Genomic DNA, 8,303 nt, shown 5'->3' with positions numbered 1-8,303 from the left:
AAAAGAGCTTCTAGACATCCTCACCTCGAACTGGACAAAGATTTTTTTTCTTTAACGAATCCGACGCAAAGGATATACTGCATTCTCGAGACCAGGCCCAAACACCGTCATTTGCGTGAAGAAAAAAGGGGTGGAGGTCGGACTTCCTTCTGAGAATTCGTAGGTGAGTGAGTAAACTTCCACTACCATCCATACTATTGGCCAACGTGCAATCACTGGAAAATAAAATGGATGATCTCCGATTTAAGAATATCCTACCAACGTGACATTAAAAACTGTACTATCTTATGTTTCACCAAGTCGTGGCTGAACGATGACACGGATACTATAGAGCTGGCTGGGTATTCCATGCGTCGGCAGGACAGAGAAGCTACATCTGGTAAGACGAGGGGCGGGGAGGTGTCTTTGTAAATAACAGCTGGTGCACGATTTCTAATATTAAAGAAGTCTTGAGGTACTGCTCGCCTGAGATAGTGTGGTCTGCAGCTTATCATGAGGTACTCTATCTACCAACAGAGTTCTCATCTATATTATTCGTAGCTGTCTATTTACCACCCCAAACCGATGCTGGCACTAAGACCACACTCAACGATCTATATAAGGCCATAAGTAAACAAAAAAATGCTCATCCAGAAGCGGCGCTCCTAGTGGCCGGGGACTTTAATGCAGGCAAACTTAAATCTGTTTGACCAAATTTCGACCAGCATGTCACATGTGCAACCAGAGGGATACATACAAAGCTCTCTCTCGCCCTCCATTTGGCAAATCTGACCATAGTTCTATCCTGATTCCTGCTTACAAGCAAAAACTAAAGCAGGAAGTACCTGTGACTCGCTCAATAAGGAAGTGGTCAGATGACACGGATGCTACGCTACAGGACTGTTTTGCTAGCACAGAATGGAACATGTTCCGGGATTCATCCAATGGCATTGAGGAGTATACTGCTTCATCAATAAGTGCATCGACGACATCGTCCCCACAGTGACCGTACGTACATATCCCAACCAGAAGCCATGGATTACAGGGAACATCCGCAGCGAGCTAAAGGCTAGAGCTGCCGCTTTCAAGGATCGGGACACTAATCCGGACGCTTATAAGAAATCCCGCTACGCCCTCAGATGAACCATCAAACAGGCAAAGTGTCAATACAGGACTAAGATTGAATCCTACTACACCAGCTCTGACGCTCGTCGGATGTGGCAGGGCATGAAAACTATTACAAACTACAAAGGGAAACCCAGCCACGAGCTGCCCAGTGACGCGAGCCTACCAGACGAGCTAAATGTCTTTTTATACTCACTTCGAGGCAAGCAACACTGAAGCATTCATTAGATCACCAGCCATTCCGGACGACTGTGTGATCACACTCTCGGTAGCTCATGTGAGCAAGACTGCTGATCCTCAACACTGGGGCCCCTCAGGGGTGCGTGCTTCGTACCCTCCTATACTCCCTGTTCACCCACAACTGCGTGGCCAAACACGACTCCAACACCCTCATTTAAGTTTGCTGATGATACAACAGTGATCACTGACAACAATGAGACAGCCTATAGGGAGGACATCAAAGAACTGGCCCCCATTAACATCGATGGGGCTGTAGTGGAGCAGGTTGAGAGCTTCAAGTTCCTTGGTGTCCACATCACTAACAAACTATCATGGTCCAAACACACCAAGACAGTCGTGAAGAGGGCACGACAGCACCTTCTCCTCCTCAGGAGACTGAAAAGCGCCAAGTCTAGGACCAAAAGGCTCCTTAACAGCTTCTAACCCCAAGCCATAAGACTACTGAACAATTCATCAAATGGCCACCCGGACTATTTACATTGACCCCCCCCCCCCCCGTTGTTTTTACACTGCTGCTACTAGCTGTTTATTATTATGCATGGTCACTTTACCCCTACCTAGATGTACAAAATAACTCAAACTAACCTGTTCCCCCGCACATTGACTCGGTACCGGTACCCCCTGTATATAGCCTTGTTATTTTTCTTATGTTACTTTTTATTTTTGTATTTTTACTTTTAGTTTATTTAGTAAATATTTTCTTAACCAACAATGCAGTTCAAGAAAGAGTTAAGGGCTTGTAAATAAGCATTTCACCTGTTGAATTCGGAGCATGTGACAAATAAAATTTGATTTGATTTAGTTTGTCCCCAAGATATTACATTGCACCGGAGTCCTAAAACATAGAGGCCTGTCCTCTCTTTTTATAAACGTATTTATTGGTTTCTTACACAAAATAAAAACCTGTGCAAATAGAATCTATGCTATTTTATCAGTTTTGTTATTTTGTATCCGTATGAGTTAAGCACATTCTCTACATAGTTAACTGCTGACCAGCTGATTCAGAGGCAGACGGCTCTACCCTTCTCCACGTGTTCAGGGTGACTTCTCAGACTCAATGAAGACCAAAGATAAGTTTTAAACAGGGCTAATGAACTATTGTTAACATTAAAAAAAATGACTAAATTAATAATCCTTTTTGTTTACTGCTGCTGGTAGTTAATCCTTTGCCAGGCTGATCTGTTAACACAATAAAATGTTTGCTCTACTCCTCCAGGCTATCTCTATCGCAAGACACAACCACCACATCTTATCTATGGAATGCAGGCTCAGTCAGGCCGGAGACATCTCCCTCTCCTGCACCACTAATCACAATGGAATGTGGCTGTTGGTTTTATAGCCATCACTTAATCAGATGCCAGGCCAAGCTTTAAAGACTCCTCTCAGTTCACTCAGAAAGGGAGAGAGAGTTCGAAGAACCCTACTCTATTGCATAAAACAACCATTCGGGTGCATAAACAGTATTATAACATCATTTTGTCATTTTCTACCATACACAACAGATGGCCTCCATGATAAAATGCCTCCAACGCCTCCATGATAAAACGCCTCCAACGCCTCCATGATAAAAGACGCTTGACCCCATTTGGGGGGCTGGCTTCTGCAATGTTAATTACCCCATCTTAAATCTTAAGGCTTTGGTCATGTTCCGTATGCATTTCACACAAGTTTGTACCATTTGTACCCAAGATACTGTTTTTTTATTTTAGGTTATTAAGTTATGTCTGGGTGACTCAGGATTGTTATTTGGTTGCTTCAACCACTGTTTTGTATATTCTGGTTCTTGATGATTAAATAAATCAGTCTTGTCTTAAAAACAAAAATGTTTCCAAATGACCAGTAGTGGAGAGCTTAAGGAAGACTGTTCTTTTTATGAGGAACGCAGAAGGTCTAGAGGTCTGCCAAAGCCCGTGTTGTGGTTGTGCTGATTGTTTTCCCGTTGAGTCGGTACTGGAAATGCATTAGCCAAAGTTTCCCATTAAACTATAACCACTCTGGTGCTGTGTGCATGCCTTTCTGTATCAACGTCATTGAAATGTAGCCAACATTAAACATGTACAGATTGAAATTTTGGCAACAACTCACAAAAAAAAGATTGTATTAAATGTACAATATCCCAGGGCTATAACAATTTCTCATGAACGCTGAACGTGTGTGTGTGAGAAAGAATGCAACGTCCCTAATAAACAGACAGGTGGCATCTGGCACCATTGGTTGGCTTACTTGTGTTTTTGTGTCCTCTGCTGTAATGGACTAGAGGGTGTACTGATTATGAAAATCACTCAACATGATGGGTGTCTTTCAAGTTGTGTACTTAGCATGGACTTGTTTTCTGATTTGTGTTTGTCAGTTTGAGTAAATTTCACTATGTTCATTATTGTGAATTCAGTAACAGTGGTGTGTTTTGTGGAAATTGATGTTTGTAAGCCTAGGGCGGGGCTGGCCCTGGGCATAAGTGACCGGTTTAGGGCTGCTAGGGGGCACCCGCACCCAAAAAAACAAAGGCTGCGGATCCGACTTAGCTGGACCTTTCTTCCTGCAGTCTTAAGGTCCCAAATCTTTTGCGCATGTGTGGGATTCTCTACTTACGCACAGTCTGGGCTCTACTCATAGAGAACAGGCTACTCTGGTGAATGCTGCTCGTCCAAAAAAGTTAGATTAAAGCTGAATCAATGTCTGCAAGATCACATAATGATAGTATTGTACATAACAGAACCCAATATAATAGCATAACTTTACTGTAAGTCAAACAATTTCTTGAGATTTTAGGATGATTGTGCATACTGCCACAACTCAACAGCACACCACTAGGAAAAATATGTGCTTTGATTGAAACAAAACACAGCTCAAAAATTTGCTCACTGTAACCTAATTTAAAAAAAACACCTGTCACGGTTGTCGTAGGAAGAGACGGACCAAAGTGCAGCGTGTGTGTCGTTCCACATTTTATTTTCAGCATGAAACTATGCGATACATAAACAATAAACCGTGACGCAGAGGTGAAACATACACTACTCAAAAACAATCTCCCACAAACCCAGGTGGAAAGAAAACCCTACTTAAGTATGATCTCCAATTAGAGACAACGATGACCAGCTGCCTCTAATTGGAGATCATCGCAAACAAAACCCAACATAGAAATACAAAACTAGAACCTAACATAGAACAAAAAAAACCTGTCACGCCCTGACCTACTCTAACATAGAAAATAACATCTTTCTATGGTCAGGACGTGACACCACCATGAAACTGATTGAGAACAAATGGTCGGCATGCACATGCTGCATGGACGTTTCACAGATGAAACTTCATGATTGACAGTGAGAAATGTGAAGGGAGGGTGACCACAACAATGTGTTGGTAAAGAAGAGGAGAAGTAACACGCTAACGTAAAACATCTTTCCAGAGGGGTGGAATGGTGCGGTTACCTACAGATCCGCAGCCATGGCCGAAAAACAAATAATATACACTAACCAAGAATATAAACGCAACATATAAAGTGCTGGTCCCATGTTTCATGAGCTGAAATAAAAGATCCCAGCCATTTTCCATATCCACAAAAGGCTTATTTCTCACAAAAAAATGCACAAATGTGTTTACATCACTGTTAGTGAGCATTTCTACTTTGCCAAGATAATCCATCCACCTGACAGGTGTGGCAAATCAAGAAGCTGATTAAACAGCTAGATCATTACACAGGTGCACCTTGTGCTGGAGACAATAAAAGGACACTACAATGTGCAGTTGTGTCACACAACACAATGCCACAGATGTCTCAAGTTTTGAGGGAGCGTGCAATTGGCATGCTGACTGCAGGAATGTCCTCCAGAGTTGTTGCCAGATAATTGAATGTTAATTTCTCTACCATAAGCCGCCTCCAAAGTCGTTTTAGAGAATTTAGCAGTAGTCTCACTACCGCAGCCCACGTGTGACCACGCCTGCCCAGGACCTCCATATCCAGGTTCTTCACCTGTAGGATCGTCTGAGACCAGCCACCAGACAGCTGATGAAACTGTGTGTCTGCACAACTGAAGAATTTCTGCACAAATGGTCAGAAACTGTCTCAGGGATGCTCATCTGCGTGCTCATCGTCCTCACCAGGGTCTTGATCTTTCTGCAGTTCGTAACTGACTTCAGTGGGCAAATGCTCACCTTCGATGGCCACTGGCACGCTGGAGAAGTGTGCTCTTCACGGATGAATCCCGGTTTCAGCTGTAACGGGCAGGTGGCAGACAGCATGTATGGCATTGTGTGGGTGAGTGGTTTGTTGATGTCAGCGTTGTGAACAGAGTGCTTCATGGTGGTGGTGGGGTTATGGAATGGGCAGGCATAGGCTACGGACAACGAACACAAATGGATTTTATCGATGGCAATTTGAATGCACAGAGATATTGTGACGAGATCTGGAGGCCCATTGTCGTGCCTTTCATCCGTCGCCACCATCTCATGTTTCAGCATGATAATACACAGCCCCATGTCGCAAGGATCTGTACACAATTCCTGAAAGCTGAAAATGTCCCAGTTTTTCTATGGCCTGAATACACGCCAGACATGTCACCCATTGAGTATGTTTGGGATGCTCTGTATCGATGTGTACGACAGCATGGTACAGTTCAAGCCAATATCCAGCAACTTTACACAGCCATTGAAGAGGAGTGGGACAACATTCCACAGGCCACAATCAACAGCCTGATCAACTCTGTCGTGCAGCATGAGGGAAATTCTTATCTCTCCAAAACTCTTGAACGTGCCATCCTTGGCCAGCTCTCCTGCTATCTTTCTCAGAATTACCTTCTTGATCCAAATCAGTCAGGTTTCAAGGCTGGTCATTCAACTGAGACTGCTCTTCTCTGTGTCATGGAGGCTCTCTGCACTGCTAAAGCTAACTCTCTCTCCTCTGCTCTCATCCTTCTAGACCTATCTGCTGCCTTTGATACTGTGAACCATCAGATCCTCCTCTCCACCCTCTCCGAGTTGGGTATCTCCGGCGCGGCTCACTCTTGGATTGCGTCCTACCTGACAGGACGCTCCTACCAGGTGGCGTGGCGAGAATCCGTCTCCGCACCACGTGCTCTCACTACTGGTGTCCCCCAGGGCTCAGTTCTAGGCCCTCTCCTATTCTCGCTATACACCAAGTCACTTGGCTCTGTCATATCCTCACATGGTCTCTCCTATCATTGCTACGCAGACGACACACAATTAATTTTCTCCTTTCCCCCTTCTGATAACCAGGTGGCGAATCGCATCTCTGCATGTCTGGCAGACATATCAGTGTGGATGACGGATCACCACCTCAAGCTGAACCTCGGCAAGACGGAGCAGCTCTTCCTCCCGGGGAAGGACTGGCCTTTCCATGATCTCGCCATCACGGTGGACAACTCCATTGTGTCCTCCTCCCAGAGTGCTTAGAGCCTCGGCGTGACCCTGGACAACACCCTGTCGTTCTCAGCTAACATCAAGGCGGTGACCCGATCCTGTAGGTTCATGCTCTACAACATTCGCAGAGTATGACCCTGCCTTACACAGGAAGCGGCGCAGGTCCTAATCCAGGCACTTGTCATCTCCCGTCTGGATTACTGCAACTCCCTGGTTGCGGGGCTCCCTGCCTGTGCCATTAAACCCCTACAACTCATCCAGAACGCCGCACCCCGTCTGGTGTTCAACCTTCCCAAGTTCTCTCACGTCACCCCGCTCCTCCGCACACTCCACTGACATCTAGTTGAAGCTCGCATCTGCTACAAGACCATGGTGCTTGCCTACGGAGCTGTGAGGGGAACAGCACCTCCGTACCTTCAGGCTCTGATCAGGCCCTACACCCAAACAAGGGCACTGCGTTCATCCACCTCTGGCCTGCTGGCCCCCCTACCTCTGCGGAAGCACAGTTCCCGCTCAGCCCAGTCAAAACTGTTCGCTGCTCTGGCACCCCAATGGTGGAACAAGCTCCCTCACGACGCCAGGACAGCGGAGTCAATCACCACCTTCCGTAGACACCTGAAACCCCACCTCTTTAAGGAATACCTGGGATAGGATAAAGTAATCCTTCTAACCCCCCCCCCCCAAAAAAAAAAAATATATATGTACTATTGTAAAGTGGTTGTTCCACTGGATATCATAAGGTGAATGCACCAATTTGTAAGTCGCTCTGCTAAATGATGTAAATGTAAACCAGGTTTTCTGACCCACACCCCTGCCTTTTTTTAAAGGTATCTATGACAAACAGATGTATATCTATATTTCCAGTCATGTGAAATCCATAGATTAGGGCCTAATTCATTTATTTAAATTGACTGATTTTCTTATATAAATTGTTACTCAGTAAAATCTTTGAAATTGTTGCATGTTGTGTTTATATTTATGTTTAGTATACAGTACCAGTCAAAGGTTTGGACATACCTACTCATTCAAGGGTTTTTCTTTATTTTTACTGTTTTGTACATTGTAGAATAATAGTGAAGTCATCAAAACTATGAAATTACACATCATGAATCATGAAGTACCCAAAAAAAGTGTTAAACAAATGAAAATATATTTGAGATTCTTCAAAGTAGCCACACTTTGCCTTGATGACAACTTGGCACACTCTTGGCATTCTCTCAACCAGCTTCATGAGGTAGTCACTTGGAATGCATTTCAATTAACAGGTGTGCCTTGTTAAAAGTTAATTTGTGGAATTTCTTTCCTTCTTAATGCATTTGAGCTAATCAGTTGTCTTGTGAGAAGGTAGGGGTGGTATACAGAAGCTAGCCCTATTTGGTAAAATACCAAGTCCATATTATGGCAAGAACAGCTCAAATAAGCAAAGAGAAACAACAGCATTACTTTAAGACATGAAGGTCAGTCAATCTGGAAAATTTGAAGAACTTTGAAAGTTTCTTCAAGTGCAGTCGCAAAAACCATCAAGCGTTATTATGAAACTGGCTCTCATGAGGACCGCCACAGGAAAGGAAGACCCAGAGTTA

The 8,303-nt window shown here is 44.3% G+C and overlaps 1 long non-coding RNA gene across 1 annotated transcript; it reads left to right on the top strand.

Moving 5' to 3' along the window:
* Positions 1 to 329: 329 nt before the first annotated feature.
* LOC115154687 (uncharacterized) lies at positions 330 to 3,556 on the top strand. Its single transcript, XR_003867921.1, has 2 exons — positions 330 to 379; positions 2,326 to 3,556. It is a non-coding gene; the product is annotated as an uncharacterized LOC115154687 (long non-coding RNA).
* The last annotated feature ends 4,747 nt before the right edge of the window (positions 3,557 to 8,303 follow it).

The sequence above is a fragment of the Salmo trutta genome, chromosome 19, assembly GCF_901001165.1.
Source record: "Salmo trutta chromosome 19, fSalTru1.1, whole genome shotgun sequence".
Classification (NCBI taxonomy): Eukaryota; Metazoa; Chordata; class Actinopteri; order Salmoniformes; family Salmonidae; genus Salmo; species Salmo trutta.
This window is presented reverse-complemented; position numbering and strand designations above follow the sequence as displayed.